Source organism: Hemicordylus capensis, chromosome 8 (assembly GCF_027244095.1).
Source record: "Hemicordylus capensis ecotype Gifberg chromosome 8, rHemCap1.1.pri, whole genome shotgun sequence".
Classification (NCBI taxonomy): Eukaryota; Metazoa; Chordata; class Lepidosauria; order Squamata; family Cordylidae; genus Hemicordylus; species Hemicordylus capensis.
This window is the reverse complement of record NC_069664.1, coordinates 17,345,013-17,363,209: the sequence shown is the minus strand read 5'-3', so window position 1 is coordinate 17,363,209 and position 18,197 is coordinate 17,345,013. Positions and strand designations below refer to the sequence as shown.

The following is an 18,197-nucleotide window of genomic DNA, read 5'->3' as shown; positions in this document are numbered from 1 at the left end:
AAAAGCACTACACAACTACGAAGCAGGGATATTATTGTGCAGTTATCTATGAACACACAGATACGGAAGCAAGTGGTTAAAAAAACCATTTACATAATGAACTAGCACAGCAGAGAACAAGAGTTCTAATCCAGCCTACTCCCTACATGCTAGTTTTCTACTTCTAAGCAGTTTGTTTTTTGTTTTAATTATAAAGGGAGCATGAAAATAAAAGTCTCCCTCTGGAGTCCGGAATGGCTCCTGTCCTTTCTCTCTTTCCATGTCAAAGCCTTCTGTGCCAGGCATCAGACAACAGCAGCCCAGCCACACAGCAACTCATTTTCAGGGCTTCTGAAATCTGAACAGTAGGCTTCCAGGTTTGGAATTAACCAACTGGGCATGTTATATATTCAACATTTAAAATCATCATCATCATGAAAATATTTAAACCCCACCCCTCCAGTACACTACTGCTCGGGGTGGCTCACAACATTAATAAAATAAATATAAAATAAATGGGAGTATCTATTTTATTAATATTGATGTATAACAACATCCACAGCCACCGAATGGTGCAGCGGGGAAATGCTTGGCTAACAAGCAGAAGGTTGCCAGTTCGAATCCCCCCTGGTATGTTTCCCAGACTATGGGGACATCTATATCGGGCAGCAGCAATATAAGAAGCTGCTGAAAGGCATCATCTCACACCCAGCAGTACAGTACTAGGCAGGGACAAAAAGTCAGGCGCTGGGGGTGGAGTGGGGTTTGCAACACTTTCTGCTCATCCCTCCCTCCCCACACCTTCCCTGTGCAGCCCACCAGAACATCCACTGCTCTCACCTTCCCAATCTGCGGACAGCTCCTGCTGCAGAACCTTTGACCTCCAGGAGCACCCATCAAAAGCCCGCCCAAATTATATAAAACCAGCAGGCGGCGGACTCAGTGCTTCACCTAGTTACCTAGTGAACTATTTAAGGACTCCCATACAACCAGCAGTCTCCCGAAGGCAGTGGGTCCAGCAGCACCACACCCAGTGTGGGATGTAAAGGAGAGGGACAGCCCCATCCATCTGTGTCTTGGGAAACAGAGGACAGCCGAGAGTGCAGAGCAACCTGCTTTTACCGGACTGACGCAAGTGGGCTTTGCTGTGTTACCTAAGCACGTCCTAATACCCGACACGGAGAGGTGTCAACTCGCAGGGAAAGGCACGTTGCATTGGCTTACAAGCCCTTTCTCTGTGCCAGGGCTGCACCTATGGAAGACACGCCGTGGACTCAAGCGAAAGCCAGCGTAGTCCATCTGTTAACAGGGCAAAAATCACACACCCCGCGATTCCTAGGGAGAACTTTTAATTTCTGAAATCAAAAGGATGAGGTGTGCCTAGTTCTCTCTGGATGGCATCACAAGTTTTTAAACGTGCTAAAGAGCTCCACTCCTCCTTCATAGTGTGTGTGACATGAAATAAAACATATTTAGAGGACACAGAGGAAAAATCTCTCTTAATGACTAAACAGTATATATTTTTAATACAAAAATAAGTGTTGGGATACAGTGTTCCCTCTAAGGCATGCGCATGTGACCGCACTCACAGGTTTTTTTATTTTACTTTACATATTTTACATTTTATATTTTATTTTACTTTACATATTTTTAGACCGCCCAAAACTTATGTGTCTGGGCGGTTTACAACAAGATAAACACAACATTAAAACAAAAAATTTTAAAACAATCTTTAAAACAATATTCTAAAACAACATTAAAAACAATCAAAACAATGTCAGTTAAAAGCCTGGGTGGTTTTTTTGATGTCTGCTCAGTTAATTTTAGATCCCGCTCAGGTTGAATCAAGAAGGTCCCCCTCTGAATAAACATGCACACACACTGCCTTGAGACTGCAGCCCAGAACCAAACTCATTCTGCACACAGATGAAAAGAATTAGACAGAACACGGGTGGGATTGGGTTGAAGTCTAGGTGAAGTCTAGCTCAGTAGTGGAGCATCAGCTTTGCATGCAGAGGGTCCCAGCTTCAATCCAGTCAGTGCAGACAATACTGAGCTAGATGGACCAAGGATCTGACTCCGTATAAGGCAGCATTGCACCTTCCTATGTAAGTGGCCTTATACCAAGTGGTATATGAACTAGTCAGTTCAGCCCTGAGAGCACTCTTCCAAGGACTCAGGCAGAGATCTTCCCAGCCCTGAAATCCGGGATCCTTTTAACAAAAGATGCTGGAAATGAAACTGCATGCAAAACATGTGTTTGGCCTACAAGCTGCGAACCCTCACATTCCCATGAGCTGCCTCAAGAGCTGCCACCGATTAGGAGTGTTCTGTGGAAAGCATCCCAACAGCCCAGGGGGCAAGGTCCAAAGTCTCATAGGAGCGGAGACCTAGTTAGGTCAGAAGTTGGTGGGCGCTGCCAAGACAGTCAGACAAACGCATCCTGACCTGAAAGAATGTGCCAGAACAGTTGTGCATTCCGCTGGCTTACACTCGTATTGTACATAGGTACTTAACATTCCGATAAGTGGAATAAAGGAAGAAGGAAAATGAACATCCTAAGCCTTCGAGTCATGGTCAACTAAAGCTCATTCCCAGAGTAAACTGAAATGAGAGCTTACTCTTGGCATATACAAAGAGAAAAACTAATGTAGCCATGACATACATGTGCAGGTGAAGTCTCCTTTACAAGGCAGAGAGGTAGCTGGGGAGGGAAATCATCACAGGTACTTTGTCGCACAAGTGCCTGCAAATGGATGTTTAGGTCAGAGAGGAGAGCTGGTCTTGTGGTAGCAAGCATGACTTCTCCCCTTAGCTAAGCAGGGTCTGCCCTCGTTGCCTAGGAATGGGAGACTAGAAGATCTCCCCCTTCGGGGATGAAGCCACTCTGGGAAGAGCATCTAAGTTCCAAGTTCCCTCCCTGGCAGCATCTCCGAGATAGAGATAGTCAGACCATTGGTCTATCAAGCTCAGTATTGTCTTCACAGACTGGCAGTGGCTTCTCCAAGGTTGCAGGCAGGAATCTCTCGCAGGGCTTAGATCAGTGATTCTCAAACTTGGGTCCTCAGGTGTTATTGGACTTCAACTCCCATAATCCCCAACCAAAGGCCACTGAGGCTGGGGATTATGGGAGTTGAAGTCCAATAACACCTGAGGACCCAAGTTTGAGAATCCCTGGCTTAGATGGACTTCATAGAAACATAGGAAGGTAGATAGACCAATGGTCCGACTCGGTATATGGCAGCTTCCTATGTCTCAGACTGCAACCTTACACACACTTTGGCAGGAGAAAGGCCCCCGGAGACAAAGAATTGTGCAGTACATTAGCCATATTCAGACATTACTTTCAGCACTCGTATGAGTTTGAAGTATACACAGGTACAGATCTGTATACAGGCCCAGTTATTCAGATGTTATGTTGAACCTGGAGACTGCTACCCAGGTACCTCCGCTATCCAGGAGCACTTCTAAAATCAATACAAGTAGAGTCATTCACATGTACAAGTGTACAGACATCTGTACACTCATACAACATAATGTCTGAATAGGTGTTTAATGTTCTGCAGGGCTAGTGTCTAAAACTTTAAATTGTTTCCTGGGAAACTGGATGCTGGCAGCAAGGAATTTTTCTTGCTTAGCAGGTGGCATTCTCAAAATTTGGAGTATTTAACTAGTAAAAGTAAGAGTTTAGATTTAAAGTGTTACAAATAAGGCACCCATTTGGGCCTCCTGGAATTACCTTAATGTTGCATCATATCCAGGACTCCTCCCTTTTTCTTCAGTTATCTGTAGTAACTACCACCTACTGGCTCTGTACTCACAATCTCTAACATAGCCAAGTATCAGACTACACCTAAAAGGGCATGTTGGAAAAGCCGGAAAAAACAAAAGGTACTCCTTTTGCCACCATTTTAACCACCCTGACTTAAGGTTACCGAACTTGCCAGCATAGGCTAGGATTGCAGTTTTTATCTGGTCCTTCAAAGGCCATTTGATCTGCAGCAATTAGGCAGTGATTTGCTTATCCTTATGCTATGATAAAAGCTTTGCCTGCTGATTTCTGCATATTAAGCCTGTGTTAGGAGAGGAGCAGGTCAGATATTTGCTTTTCTGGTCATATGGCAAACCTAGCCACAACCAAAGTAGCTTCCTTCCCCAGCCCACCCTTCTCTTTACCTTTAACACCTGTCTAATGCACATACATTTATTTAACAGATCCAAGTTTCCCCACTGTTTCTTGTTTCCATTTAAAGACAAGTTTCACCTACTAAATTACTATGTGTTAAATTGCTGCTAAAAGCACAGCAGACAGTGGAAGAAGGCAAGGGGAGGAGAGCTGGTATTGTGGTAGCAAGCATGAATCATCCTCTTTGCTAAGCAGGGTCTGCCCAGGTTTGCATTTGGATGGGAGACTACATGTGTGAGCACTGCACAATATTCCCCTTAGGGGGTGGGGCCAATTTGAGAAGAGCACCTGCCTAATTGCAAGCAGAAGGTTCCAAGTTCCCTCCCTGGCATCTCCAGATAGGGCTGAGAGAGACTCCTGTCTGAAACCTTCGAGAAGCTGCTGCCAGACTGTGTAGACAATACTGAGCTAGAGAGATCAATGGTCTGACTTGGTAGGAGACAGCTTCCTATGAAAACTTAAAATTCCTCTGGTAAGCAATCTGTTCCCAAACATTGATAGCAGGCTGATTCCAGGATGATAAATTTTGCAATGGGAACAACTCTCGTTGAGGGATTTTGCCTTTTAAATCCATATCCCAGAGACTTGCATTCTGGGCAGTATACAAAGATGTCAAATAAAGTAAATAAAAGGGGGGGGAGGCCATGTGGTGGTGGTGGTATATCCCACAATTTTCTCTACATTGAGTGCAAAATGAGGCCCAAATGTCTGATAACCCTAGACAAAGGTAACTGAATCCATCCTGCTGTGGTTGCTAAGATGTTTACTGGCTTGTGTCTTCAGGAGCAGTTGGATCCACAAAGATGCTTATCTCAGTGCCATGAGAAGTGTCACCTGTTGATTCTACAGGTTAAGACAACTGTGTTTAGGTTAGAAGCAGGCTAGGACATTTCCTCTGGTCAGCTGACAACCTGATGTAAGGATGTACTGCTTCTCTACCTCATCATACTCCAGAATGATGCAAGCCCATTAATTAGATAGTATTTTCCCCACAAGGAGAAAGCCAGATGAATAAGCACCATGAATGTTCTCAAAGCACCATGCCACATGATCAGCAGACTACATTTAGCAGATGAATGATCAAAAGGCTGGATTGCTTTCTCTCTAAACAAACTCCCTCTGCACTACTAAAATAGCATTTCAGAGACAAGACTAGTCTTCTACAGAGAAAGCACTAAAATATGCTCTAATCTGAAGTGGTCCCGTCCAAACACAACAGACCTGTCATGTAAGACGGCAGCTTGGGTTTTAAGCCCTGTACAACTATGAGAGGTGATACCTTCTCTCTGCCCTGAGTGCTTTGCAAATTAATCGCCAGATTTGCTGCCATTGTACACTATTACTGCACAGCCTGGCATGGGTTTGGAGAGATCTAACAGAGGGTGCGATCCAAAGCACTGTTACCAGGGAGTAAACCTTATTTAATTTCGTGGAAATTACTTCTGAGTAATTGTGTTCAGAAGCATGCTGAGACTTAAATACCATAAGAATATTAGAAATAAAGAGTAAATTCCTTACACTACAGTTCAGTCCATGTCCACTTAAGTAATTTAATCAGACCCTGCTGATTACAGAGCCTTTACATTGGTCACCCTGAGGCTGTGGAATGATCTCCTCATTTGTTCCTCTTCTTGCTCGCTATTGGAAGGGGTTGCTATGCACATCTTTTTCATTTAGCCTTTGGCTGCTGCCTAATTTATTTAGCCTTTTCAAAAGCAACACTGTGATCTATTTCAATCATTTCCCTGCCACCAGAAAAGATAACAAACAACATGTTTTCCCCTTGTAGTATTTCTTCATTGGTTACAGCGCTTCTAGAGAAGGCATAAAAACACTGAACTTCCAGCAAATTTCTTGGACAGACTCGTTATCTATAATTTAATCAGCATGGCTGCCCTCACTTCATTTGTCCTCAAAACAGTAAAGTTAATCAGGTAGTCAAATACATCTTATGGAGTCAGTTTTGTTTTGTTTCGGTTCTAAGCACTTATGCCTGAAGAACCTGCAAGTCGATTTAGTTCAGCGAAATCATGATCACTTACTCTTAGATAATTCCTACACCCTGCTAGAGTCAATACGAAGAGAAACTGGCAAGACAGGAGTTATGACCACAGTTTCACACACTCAGCTAAGGCCATTAACTTTCCCCCAGTTCCTTATTTTTCAGTGATTACAATACCAAAGACATAAATAAAATTAGAAACATAAATAAAAATTAGAAACACAAATCATTAATGTTTACTTGTTCTCATTCATTCAGGGCTGGTTTTGATCTGCCCCCCCCCCTTGCAAATGTTGAATGTAGATTATTCCTTTGCCACCATCTCCTCCACATCTTGCTTTATTATCCAGCCTGATGAAGAGTTCTGGAGAGCTCAAAAGCTTGCTGCTTAAGATTGTGATACATTCTGGAGCAAAACATGTGAGAAAACTACAAAGTGCTGGTTATTACCTATAACGCCCTTAATGCCTTGGATCCAGGGTTTTTAAGAGAACACCTTCGTTTTCATGAATGCTGCCACCTATTAAGATCATCTGAGGAGGTTGGGGACTCAGGACTGGACCTTCCCTATGGCTGCCCTGGGGCTTTGGAATGAACTCCCTGTCCAACTAAGAGATTCTCCATCTCCGGCTACTTTTAAACAAGACCCTCAGGACACACCTGTTCTCTCAGGCTTTTAATTAAAACCATTTAAACTGTCTTAATTGCCGTTTTTATCTCGTAAAACTGTCCCCCCTCCATTTTTATATTCATTGTATTTTACAACTATGTACACTGCCTAAAGATGTATAGGCAGAATAAATCTAGAAACGTATTTTAGAAATGCCTAAAAAAACAAATTTTGGCTGGTCCTAATCTTCAGCAATGCTTCAGTATTGAGGAAGCCTTTGGCATAGGGTCTGGGCATTGTTCCAGGTGGAAATTACCTTGGTATTATCAGAGGGTTAGTGCATTAAAAAAAAACATCTTTTTCTTATTTTTCCAACAAGATAACATAAATAGGAAAGGAACATAGAAAAAGAAGAAAGATAAAAGTAACTTTACAGTTAGGGTTGGTGCATTTTGAAGAGGCTATGATGGAACTATATGGTCACCATCTTCACGTGAGCATGTACATGTACACACACACACACACACACACACACACACACACACACACTCTTTCCTAGAGGCCCCTGAAAGGACCTTTAGAGAAACAGGGGTCTTTGACCAAAACCTCCTTTGCAGATGGGTAAAGGTAAAGTGTGCCGACTCGTGGCGACCACAGAGCCCTGTGGCTATCTTTGGTAGAATCCAGGAGGGGTTTCCCATTGCCATCTCCCACGCAGTGTGAGATGATGCCTTTCAGCATCTTCCTATATCACTGCTGCCCGATACAGGTGTTTCCCATAGTCTGAGAAACATACCAGCGAGGATTCGAACTGGCAACCTCTGGCTGGCTAGTCAAGTCATTCCCCACTGCGCCATTAGGTGGCTTTGCAGATGGGACTGGAGAGAAGATGCAACAGAAGGAACCCTCTCAACCAAGAGAGTCCTGCAGTCACCCCACAGACAATGGACCCAGGGGATCAGGAACTGGAAGTGAGGCCCCTTCCACCACACAATCAATCCATGCTACACGGGTAATTATCCAGCAGCACCAACTGATACTCAATCCAAATGCTTTCAGCTCAAATTTCCCATCAAAGCTCCACAGGGCTGAGAATCCCCATTCATGCAGGTTCGTAACTCCAATGAACAACATCAAGTGATGACTCGCTCGCATGAAGCCGCCTTCACAGATCAGACACCACAAGAGAGTGGCTTTTTCCTCTCATTTCTCATCAAAAGCAATACTCTTCAGTGAAAGCAGTTCATACCTTCAACTACACATCACTGAGCGATAACATACACGCATGTCTGAATCAGCCCATCCCAGACACCGGAGTAAAAATCAGGTGGGGAGAAGCAGTATCCATTCCACATATTTATTCAGAAGCACATCCCACTCTGTTCAATGGAACTTACTCCCAAGGAAGTGTGCACAGGCTTGTAGCATTACGGCACAATCCGACACTCTAAAAAACAAACAAAAACCCTAACCAACAACAAGTACACTGTTTGAGTGGCATAGGATTGGACAGAGGCCCCGTTCTGCCAGAGGAACTTCAGATACTTTGCTGTTGCTGCTGCTCAGTGGGAGTGCGCCGATATGCCAGCATCTCTGCCCCACTGACACAACTCTACTGATGGAAGGCCCAAAATGGGGTGGGGACATGTCATGGGCAGGATTGGGAGGAACTGGTCTCTGCCAAATCCTGCACCCACTCCAGAACACAGTCACCACATCCCCAACAACGGCGTACCATTATACCACCTCTGGAGGTGGGTCCAGATTTGTCCCCAGATGTTGTTGGACTACAACTCCCATCACCATCAGCCACAATTAGGGATGTGCACAAACTGAGGTTCATGCACAGGTTCGGAGCCGAACCCGTTCCAACAATGTCCGAATCAGTTCGGCAGCACTGGGAGGGGCAGGATCTTTTAAAAGGAGAAGAGCAGGTCTTTACTTTCTCTCCATTTTCTTACTAATGCTATTAATTGTTCTTAACTGTTAATCTGGTCTGTGACCGCAATAAACTTACTACTACTACTCTCTCTCCGCTGCCACACTCTACAGCAGACCGAGGGCACAGCGTAATGGCTCTAATGCTGCACATCATGTCGGCCACTGTGCTCAGGCAGGCGGGGGGGGGGGGCTCCAGAAACAGCCACCCCAACAGGGGATGCAAAGACAGGACATCCCACCCAGGAAAGAAGAAACCTCAGGCCTCCAAAGTGTGGGAAGGTGCCACTTTGGCCCTCCAGCTGTTGGACTACAACTCCCATCATCCTCAGTGGCCATCAGTCAGGGATTATGGGAGCTGCAGTCCAACAGCAGCGGGAAGGCTGTGAAGTATAAATGCAACAGGTGTTTCTTAAGTCTCTTCCCTCCACTTCACCTGCAATATTATCAGTTGCGTCTTGCGTAAACTATGTTGGCTAACCTTTCCTCCTTCCCTCCCCTGGCAGTTAATAGCAGAGCCTCCCACACAGGGGAAATATGCTCTCTCTGGCTCTCTCTCTCTCTCTCTCTGCAGATGCCAGCAGTCCACTCCAACCTTTGCAACTGCTGGTCAAAGGCTCAAGGGTCCTTTTGTTTTGCTGGGCTGCAGCCTAGCCTGATGGAGCAAAACCGGCACCGCACACAGAGTTCCACTGCAGCTCCCCAGGCGGGCAGGGCGAGGGAGGTATTGTCCGTCTCTGCACTGCAAGACCAGACTGGAACAAGGGCACCGCCCAGACACGCCGGTGGCACCACTTTCCCTCCATCACTCGCTTACTAACACCGTCCAGACACACAGCTCAAGACACCATGCGTCCCAGTGGAGGACCTTGCTCTGAGACTCCTTGCTCTCCACAGGCAGCTCTCCAACAGGGGCAGAGCAGGATTCTCCATACACCCAGACCACAAGGGAAGCCCACAGTATGCCCAGCAGCAGCAGCAGCAGCAGCAGCAGCAACCAGTGTGTTTTCAGCCCATTCTCTGTGGGGTTGTCACGTCCTTCTCCCTCTGTCAGAACACTAGAACCAGGGATCACCCCATGAAACTGAAGGTCGGGAAGTTTAGGACCAACAAGAAGAGGAACTTTTTCACACTGCGCATAAATTATGGAATTCTTTGCCATGGGGTGTGGTGATGGCCACCAGCTTGGCCGGTGTTAAAAGGGGTTTAGACAAATGCATGGAAGACCAGTCTATTAATGGCTGGTGTCTCTAGGCCACCTCCAGTCTCAGAGGCACGATGCCTCTCAATCCCATTTGCAGGGGAGTAACAGCAGGAGAGAAGGCATGCCTCTTGCCTGTGGATCCCCAAAGACATCTAATGGGCCATTCTGTGAAACAGGATGCTGGACTAGATGGGCCTTGGGCCTGATCCAGCAGGGTTGTTCTTACTTATTCTATAGAGGTCCCGGTCCCTGTCCCCTCTAACAGGGATTCCCAGATGTTGTTGACTACAACTCCCAGAATCCCCAGCCAGACGCCATTGCAGCTGGGAGTTGTAGTGAACAACATCTGGAAATCCCAGTTAGAGGGAACCGTGGCTCTTGCTGCTTTGTGGATATACATAAGAGGTGCAGCCAGACCCAATCGACACCTGCCTCTCGGTTGTGCAATTTTCAAAGGCACAGGAGTCTTGCTGGGGGAAGATGGTGGACAACTCCGCTCCTGTGCCTTTCTCTCAGGCCCTGCACCGTCTCCGATGCTTTTCTTCTTCGATGAAGAAAAGCTTTCACTTTGCCACAGCTGTTGCCACTTGTTCCTAGGGATTAGCCGACAGGGATCCCTTCCCCCCGCCCTAGTGGTTCATTACCTCAGCCGGCCTCAGGACTGGACTCTGAAGGAGAAAGTGGCAGGGACCTCTTTGCTAACAGGCTTCAGCCCCTTCCTCCCACTCTGTGTCTGAGTCCACAACCCCTTTGGTGGAGAACAGGCTCCTCAAATCACCACGAGTGAGGAAGCAGGACAGATGGCTTATAATGAGGCTATTAGCAGCGCATGTGTGAATGGTATAAAGCAGGGCTTGACAAATCCCAGGTGCCAGGGAGCCATGGCACCTAGAAATTTAACTTTGGCGCCTAGACTAGGATATTCAGAGGCAGAGTTATTTAATAATCTCTTTGTCTCAGGCAGCCCTGTGACTTGTAAAGAGGACAAAGAGAAGCCTACTGACCACTATGTCCGTCATCAAGCCTGGTAATTGGACAGGCAAAACTGGTCACACAAATGGCCTCTGAGCACGCACAGAGATCACAAAAATGGCTTCCATGTATGCACGGAGGCTGGAACCAGGCTGCTGCCAGCCTGTGCTGCTGGGGGGTGGGTGGGAGCGCTGGCAGGGTTTAGATGAGCCGCCTTGCCACTGCCACGGCAGCCAGTAAGGTGCCCTCTCGCTGCTTTCCTGGTCACCCTTAGAAGACTTTTAAAGGATCCCCCCAACTCTTTACTTGTAAAGAGAATCCTCACCCAATTCCCCTTTACAAGCATAACCCTTAAACCAGGTTGAACTGGTCCATATCAGACCAGGCCCAGTCCGGCTCAAACAAAAACCGGCAGCCTTTTTTTTTAGTCTGGTCTGGTTCAAGTTTGAACTGGTCAAAGCAGGCTGGTTCAAATCAAACCCAGTTCTGCACACCCCTAGTCTGGGGTCCATTGTCTGGCTCCTAAGTGTTTTGGGGCTGGGTCCTAGATTTAAAAAAAAAGAAAAGAAAAGAAAACTGCCAAAGCCTGATATAAGGCAATCCAAACCCCAGAGAGCTGGGCTTCCTGTCAGCTCCCTGTTTCTGCCATCTTGCTGTTTGTGCCACAGTGGTGCTCATGCAGTTGAAGGTGCTGTCGAGTCATGTCTGGAGTGTGTGTATGTGTATATAAATAGATAGGAGATATATATATATATATATATAGAGAGAGAGAGAGAGAGAGAGAGAGAGAGCGCGCGCAAGGGTACACAACTTCAATCATCCAGCTGCTTTTGGACTACAAATCCCATGACCTCCAGCCGCAGGGGCCAAAAGCCAGGTATGATGGGAATTGTAGACCAATGTCTGCAGGAGGACCAAAGTCCTGCAGCCCTAGTATAGCGAGATGGGATGATGCTGTGGAGGCATCTCCACGTCACCAAGTGAACTGGTTCCTTCCATGCCTGATCCATGTGGGTGCATTGCTGGCACATTGCCCTGTAACCGGCGCACAGGACCATGTTGCCAGGGAGGCTGTAAGCAATGGCTGGTGGAGATATGCCTTTCTGGGGCTTTTGGCCGCTCTGGTTTCCTCCTCCTATCCCGTGCTTGGCAAATATAGGAATCCGACTATGTCACACAGATGTTGGTGTCACTACATTGTAGAATTACTCTGCGAGGATCCCAGTGTGGGTCACTTGGATGATAGCACCACTGATGAAGAAACATCTTAAAAAACAGAGACGGGCAGAGCAGTCATGCAAATTAAGTCATGCAAATTAAGACTCATAATTTTATTTATTTATTTATTTATTACATTTATATCCCTTTAATATACACCCTTTCACATGGTTGCGGTTTTCTTTTTAGTTTTTGCTAATTTGGTTGCAGAATTGCTGTTGATGGGTTCATGGAATAAAGAAAACCAACCATGGTGGGGGGATCGCCTCTCATGGCCGACTCTTCCCCTTCTCTGGCTGTGTCCTTAAGACCCCCCCCAAAAGGTGGGGGGTTGCCAGAGATATGAACCTCTGCAATGGACAGAGACTTGGTCCACCAACTGTGTGCATTAGACTGTTCCTACTAACACCTGCATCTTCAGCCATGTTCTTCACTCTCATAAACATGCAAGTCACCATAAATAACATCGGGATCAATCTTTATCCAGATCCTAGCGCCAATATAAAGCACCAAAATATGGCTTCTTCGGAGTCTGAGCTGACAGAAGCAGTTGTAGATGAACCAACATGCTACAGGCTGGTGATGCACAGATTCAGAAATGGGAATTGAGCACATCAACATCCAGTGCATTGTGGGTGGCAGGGCAGTGTGGAAAATAGGAAGCTGCCTGAGTCAGACCATCAGTCTATCTAGCTCAGTATTGTCTTCATAGACTGGCAGCAGCTTCTCCAAGGTTGCAGGCAGGAACCTCTCTCAGCCCTCTCTTGGAGAAGCTGGGGAGGGAACTTGGAACCTAGATGCTCTTCCCAGAGTGGACCCATCTCCTAAGGGGAATATCTTCCAGTGCTCACATTTCTAGTCTCCCATTCATAGGCAACCAGGGCAGACCCTGCTTAACTAAGGGGACAAGTCATGCTTGCTACCACAAGACCAGCTCTCCTGTGTGGAGCAGGGGGAGAAGAGAAATGCCTATAGGTAGTAAAAACATATGTGTGTGTAAAAAAGATCCCAGTTTTTAAAAGATCCTAGCATCTTCTCATCAGGAGAGGATCTCGAGTAGAAGACTGCTGTCTGAAAGCTAGGAGAGCCACTGCTAGTCAGAATAGATAATAATAGGCTCACAAACCGAGGCAGCAACATACCAGCAACTTCTCTCATTCCTTTCTTCAATGACATTTCACTCACTGCTTTGTATCAGTCCCAACACTACTAGCTGAAATAAATGCATTGGGTCACTATACCTGTCCTCTGAATCAAAAGCTAAGTTCCTTTAGACAAAGATGGCAAACAGGTAAAAACCCCTTTCCTCAAGTTGCAAACTAGAACAGTGCAATAGCCAGGCAGGACACACAATCCCCCCCCCCACCAATTCTTCCGCATGCTTGGGTGACCGAGCATTACTAGGGCGGCCATGCCATACCCACACACTGGCTTTACAAACCAGCAGCTTGATAAGAGAAAAGGTCCACCTAAGGGACAAGAAGGGGGGGGCAGGCAGGACCAGCTCTGCAGGATAAACCAAACCAGCCCAACATCTGCTTAATGCTGCCTGCTCTGTGGTTTCTGTCTTCATTCAAACTCTCATGAAGCCCAGGTGCTTCTATATTGACAGACTCAAGCAACTTCCTGGGACCAAATAACCACCTTCCCCAAAACAACTCGTGGGTTAGCAAAACCAGAGAAGAAAGCAAGTAACATGACCCTACCTTGGCAACAGGCCCTACTGCTGTCTGAGAAGCAGAGGCGGGGGCATATAGAAGCAGGGCCTTTTTAATGGTGGCACCCAAGCTGCAGAATCCTTTGCCCCAAGGGGTTTATCTAGCCTTTCTCACCATTAGGTACCAGGTCAATGCATTCCTTTGTAGGTGGGCGAGTGTGTACTTTAGAGCACACACTCAGTCTAAGAGAGTGTGTAGAGAGTCTCTGTCTCTCTTTCTGTTGCGGTTTTTGCTGTGGCTGTATTTTGTTCTCATTTCATTCATTTTAATTATGCATTGTTTTGAGTAGCTCTTCTTTAAAAAGTATGATTTTGATTGTTAGCTACTTTGAGTGATACAATTTTTTTTTAATGAATACATAGGAGTGGGAAACCCCTCATCTTCTGATAGTTTGGGAGGTTCCCTGCCAGGGCATTCATACTTTCAGACTGTGTTCCTATCCAAATTCCAATCGCCAGAGCAAGTAACCCTGGGAAATACTCTGGCCCAGACAGACTAGCAGTGTCTAGAGAAGCCAACGCGAGTCTCTAGTGACTGGCAACCAAGAGAAGAGATGCTCTGTCCCCCATGCCGCTTTGGGCCTCCCAGACCAATAAAATAAAATGCCAGAGAGCAAAATCAGAGCAGAAGACATCTGGGATCAGCAGCAGATCTCAGCCTCCAAACTAGCAGGCTGCAGAACAAGAACAAACAGGAGAGGAGGGTAGCCCCTCACATGTGTTGAAGTTAAAGGCAGACCAAGAACTCTTTTCTGTTTGTTTTAACAGGATATAAAATACTATCCTGTTACCAAAATAAATAAAAAAAGATTGCAACTATGCAAATATCAGTGCAGGCATGGCAAACATAATAGGTCAATTGCCCTGTTCTTGTGAAGTGATGTTTCCATTTGCAACCACACCACCACCCACCCACACACACACACCCCTCCAAGAACTTAAATTGTGCTGAATCTGAAATAGGAAATCACACACACACACACACACACACAATAACTATTAAGCTACTTGAAAAGCTTAAGTGACCCAACGAAGCACTCTCCAGCCTCTTCATAAGGCCTGATCTCTTTGGTCTAGCCTTTTTCTTGGGGCCAGATTTTTGAACAAACTGTACTTGGAGCTTTTTAATGGACCTGCAGAGGTCCAGTTAAAAAGAGGTGGACACTCCTTAACAGGCGAGTTCTTCCTTCCAACAGCAGTCACAACACCCTGGCAGCAACTGTTCCCGAGGACCAGCGCATCTGTCCTAGAACGGTACAGGCCTCCCATTCCCCAGTAGCATGTTCAGAGCATGAACACCCCTGGAAACACACCACTGCTTCTACCAGAACACACACACACGGGACAGCCAGCCAGCCAGGCAGCAGGTGCATCTTGCAACCACCCCTCTCAGCCTCCTGTGTCCCCCCCCCCCCCGCCCCGTGCCCACATCTCCCACAGCAGGTGCCACACCATGCCCACATCTCCCATGGCATCCACTTCTGTTGCCATAGAGACTCACTTTTGCCTTGGCACACCTTGGCCAAACACACTCAGCCAATCAGTGAAAAAAGGAAAAAGGAAAATAGGAAAAGAAACCTTTGCAGCCACAACAATAGAACATGGCAGCTGGCTTGGGGTAGGTGCCCCAAAGACTGGGCAGCGTGCTCGCGCTCTCTGTGTCTGTGCCCACCAGACCCTCTCCGCCACCATAAGGGACCAACCCGAGAAAGCCAGGAGTGCCCAGCCAGCAAACAACACGACACACATTGGAGATCATTTCTCAGCGCAAAAACCAAGGGGGTTTAATCTCTCTCTCCCCCCCGCCCCGCGCCCCGCTCCTGCCCGTACGGGGAAGACATTTCCCCTCCTCTCCCTCCCTCCCGAATCAAGAACAGCGGATCCACCTTGCCAGGGAGCCCCCTCCTTCCCCAGCACCAGCCCCCAGAGCCACGCCAAAGCAGGAGCCGGCGGGTGCTGGCCAGATCAGCCACGTACCTTTCACAAGACGACGAAAATGGCCCTTGCCTTTCTCCTCTGCCTCTCGGTGGCTCTGCCTGGCTCCGGAGGGAGGGCTCCGGCGAGCCGCTCTCCCTTCTTCTTCTTTTCCTTTCTGGATGTAGCAGGGTTGTGTTTTCTCCTAGAGAGCTTTTTGTCCTTGCTCCATCGTAGCGGCTGGGGCTGGCGGGGGACTACTGGGCGACGATCGTGGGGAACTAACAAAGCCCCCCCGTTGCAGGCGGCGGCTGCTTGCTGCTGCTGCTGCTGCTGCTTGGCTTGGTTCTCGGAGGCGGCTGCTACTAAAGCCACAGACCTACGAGCGCCTCGCAGCTCCCCACCTCCATTCTGCCTGCGCTTTCACCTCTCAGCTCCAATTGCACAATAGAGCCCAGCAGCCTCATCAATATTAATTGCCTGTGCCCTCCCCCACTCCTCCGACACTTAGGCTAGAGCAATGGAGCTCCTATCGCCCAGCTGGCGGGGAGGAGGGAGGAGGAGGAGAGGAGGTGGAGTCCTGGGCCGGGGAGGAGAAGGGAGCGCTCGCACGGCGACCGGGGCGCACGCCAACACGGCTGCGCGCGGGGAGATCCCCCTGCCTGGCCGCAGGAGCCCTTCCCGGGCTGGGGGGCCAGCCAGACAAAGGGGGGAGGCGGCTGCTGCCTCTGCCGATCGCGGCTCTCCCTCTCCCCGCAGGCGCTCCGAGGAGGCCGGCTGCGCGGTGCTCCTCTTTCCCCGCTTTGTGCTGCCACTCCAAGGATGGCGAGGTGGGAGAGGCCGCGGGGGAGGCAGGCGCGCGCCCCACGCTGCTGGGGAGAGGAGCAGCAGGGGGCGAGGCGGCCGCTTCCAGCACTTGCTACAGAGGAGAACTGATCAGGCTGGCAGGCTGCTCGAGAGATGGCCAAGGGGAGCTGGGAACTCCCCGGTTCTCGCCGTGCGTCCTGCGCGCTGCGGCACTCCTCGGCGTGGGGACTTGGGAGTGAGGCAGTGGGGATTCCGGGGATAACTCAGTGGGGATTCCGGGCAAACGTGCAGAGGGCCCGTGCTGCTGCGGTCCTCAGCCAGCCACTTTCCCTCAGCGCCCCCCCTCCCCATTAGGGATATTTCCAGCCTTCCTTGCAGGGCTGCTGTGCGAATTAAAAGGTTGCGCCGTCGAGCTCGAGCCGACTCCTGGAGATCACAGAACCCTGTGATTGTCTTTGGTAGAATACAGGAGGGGTTTACCATTGCCTCCTCCCACACAGTTTGCGATGATGATGCCTTTCAGTATCTTCCTATATCGCTGCTGCCCGATATAGGAGTCCCCATATTCTGGGAAACACACCCGCAGGGATTCAACCCAACAGCCTCCTGCGCTCTAGGCAGATTGCTTCCCCACTGTGCCATTAGGTGGCTTGCTGTGGGGGTTACTGAGACAATAATGTAGCTGAAAGATCTGAACATCCTAAAAGCCTGCATTTTCCTTTACCCTACCTTTCTCCCCAGATGGGCACGTGGGCACCCAGGCACTGACTAGATTCAGGTCTGATGTGCTGCAACCTATGCCTTCACAGCATAGCCCTATATAGACATTATGGTGCACTCTCATACAACAAGTGTACCATGTACATAGGTGCAGTTCTTCACAGGTTCTGTCGAACACAGCCACAGTGGCAAACGTCCTATCTGCACCATGCTTTCCAGGGGCCTGTACCCATGTTCACTTTTAAAATGAACACAGGCACAGTCATTTGCACAAACGCATGCACGAGCAGAATGTCTGTACTGAACAGGGCTTCTGTCGGTATATAAACAGCATCCTGAAAGGATCCAGAGCCTACTTGACTGCATCACGGTTTAGTTGTTTTTCAGATTATCTATTCTGCCAAGTATGCTTATGTATATATAATATTATTACACAAAGAACGGAAGCAAATACCACACTCTTCTTCCACTACATCTCAGCTCCATTGTTAGAAAGCCAAAAAGATAAGAGGTTTCTTACAGTTCCCATTAAATGCAGAGTGCCTTGAGGGGTGGGGCGCTTCAGGAACTGGGGACAAACAAGGGGATGGGCAGTGCCCCCCCCAGAGGGAATCCTATGAGCAACAACCAGTTTTTACTACTTACAAACCATGAAGAGCTTCCCATGCCCAAATGGGCCACCTTACTTTTACACTTAGATACCGCAGCAGACAAATCTGAATCAATGGATGCAGGGTCTGGAGATACAAGTTTGACTCAGTTTCCATCCTGAAACTGAGTGGGTCTCAGTTTCCCAAATACTACAAAGGTAAAGGGGTTAATAGTTCAAAGCGCTTTCCTAGTTTTGATTTCTTCTTTTACACCACCTGAGAAGTTGGCTTGATTACTGCTATTCCACAGACAAGCTCATTCTGTCCTCCATCAGTCCTG

The 18,197-nt window shown here is 47.9% G+C and overlaps 1 protein-coding gene across 3 annotated transcripts in view; it reads right to left on the bottom strand.

Annotated features, from left to right (window-relative positions):
- The window catches only part of ZMIZ2 (zinc finger MIZ-type containing 2), a 119,572-nt gene extending 103,342 nt beyond the window's left edge, over positions 1 to 16,230 (bottom strand). For 2 of the 3 annotated variants that reach the window (XM_053269172.1, XM_053269168.1), the window contains exon 1: positions 15,804 to 16,229. The gene's annotated coding sequence lies outside the window, so the exon portion shown is untranslated. Of the gene's footprint in view, positions 1 to 15,803 lie in introns of all 3 variants that reach the window. The other variant, XM_053269167.1, reaches the window with a different exon arrangement.
- Positions 16,231 to 18,197: the final 1,967 nt, after the last annotated feature.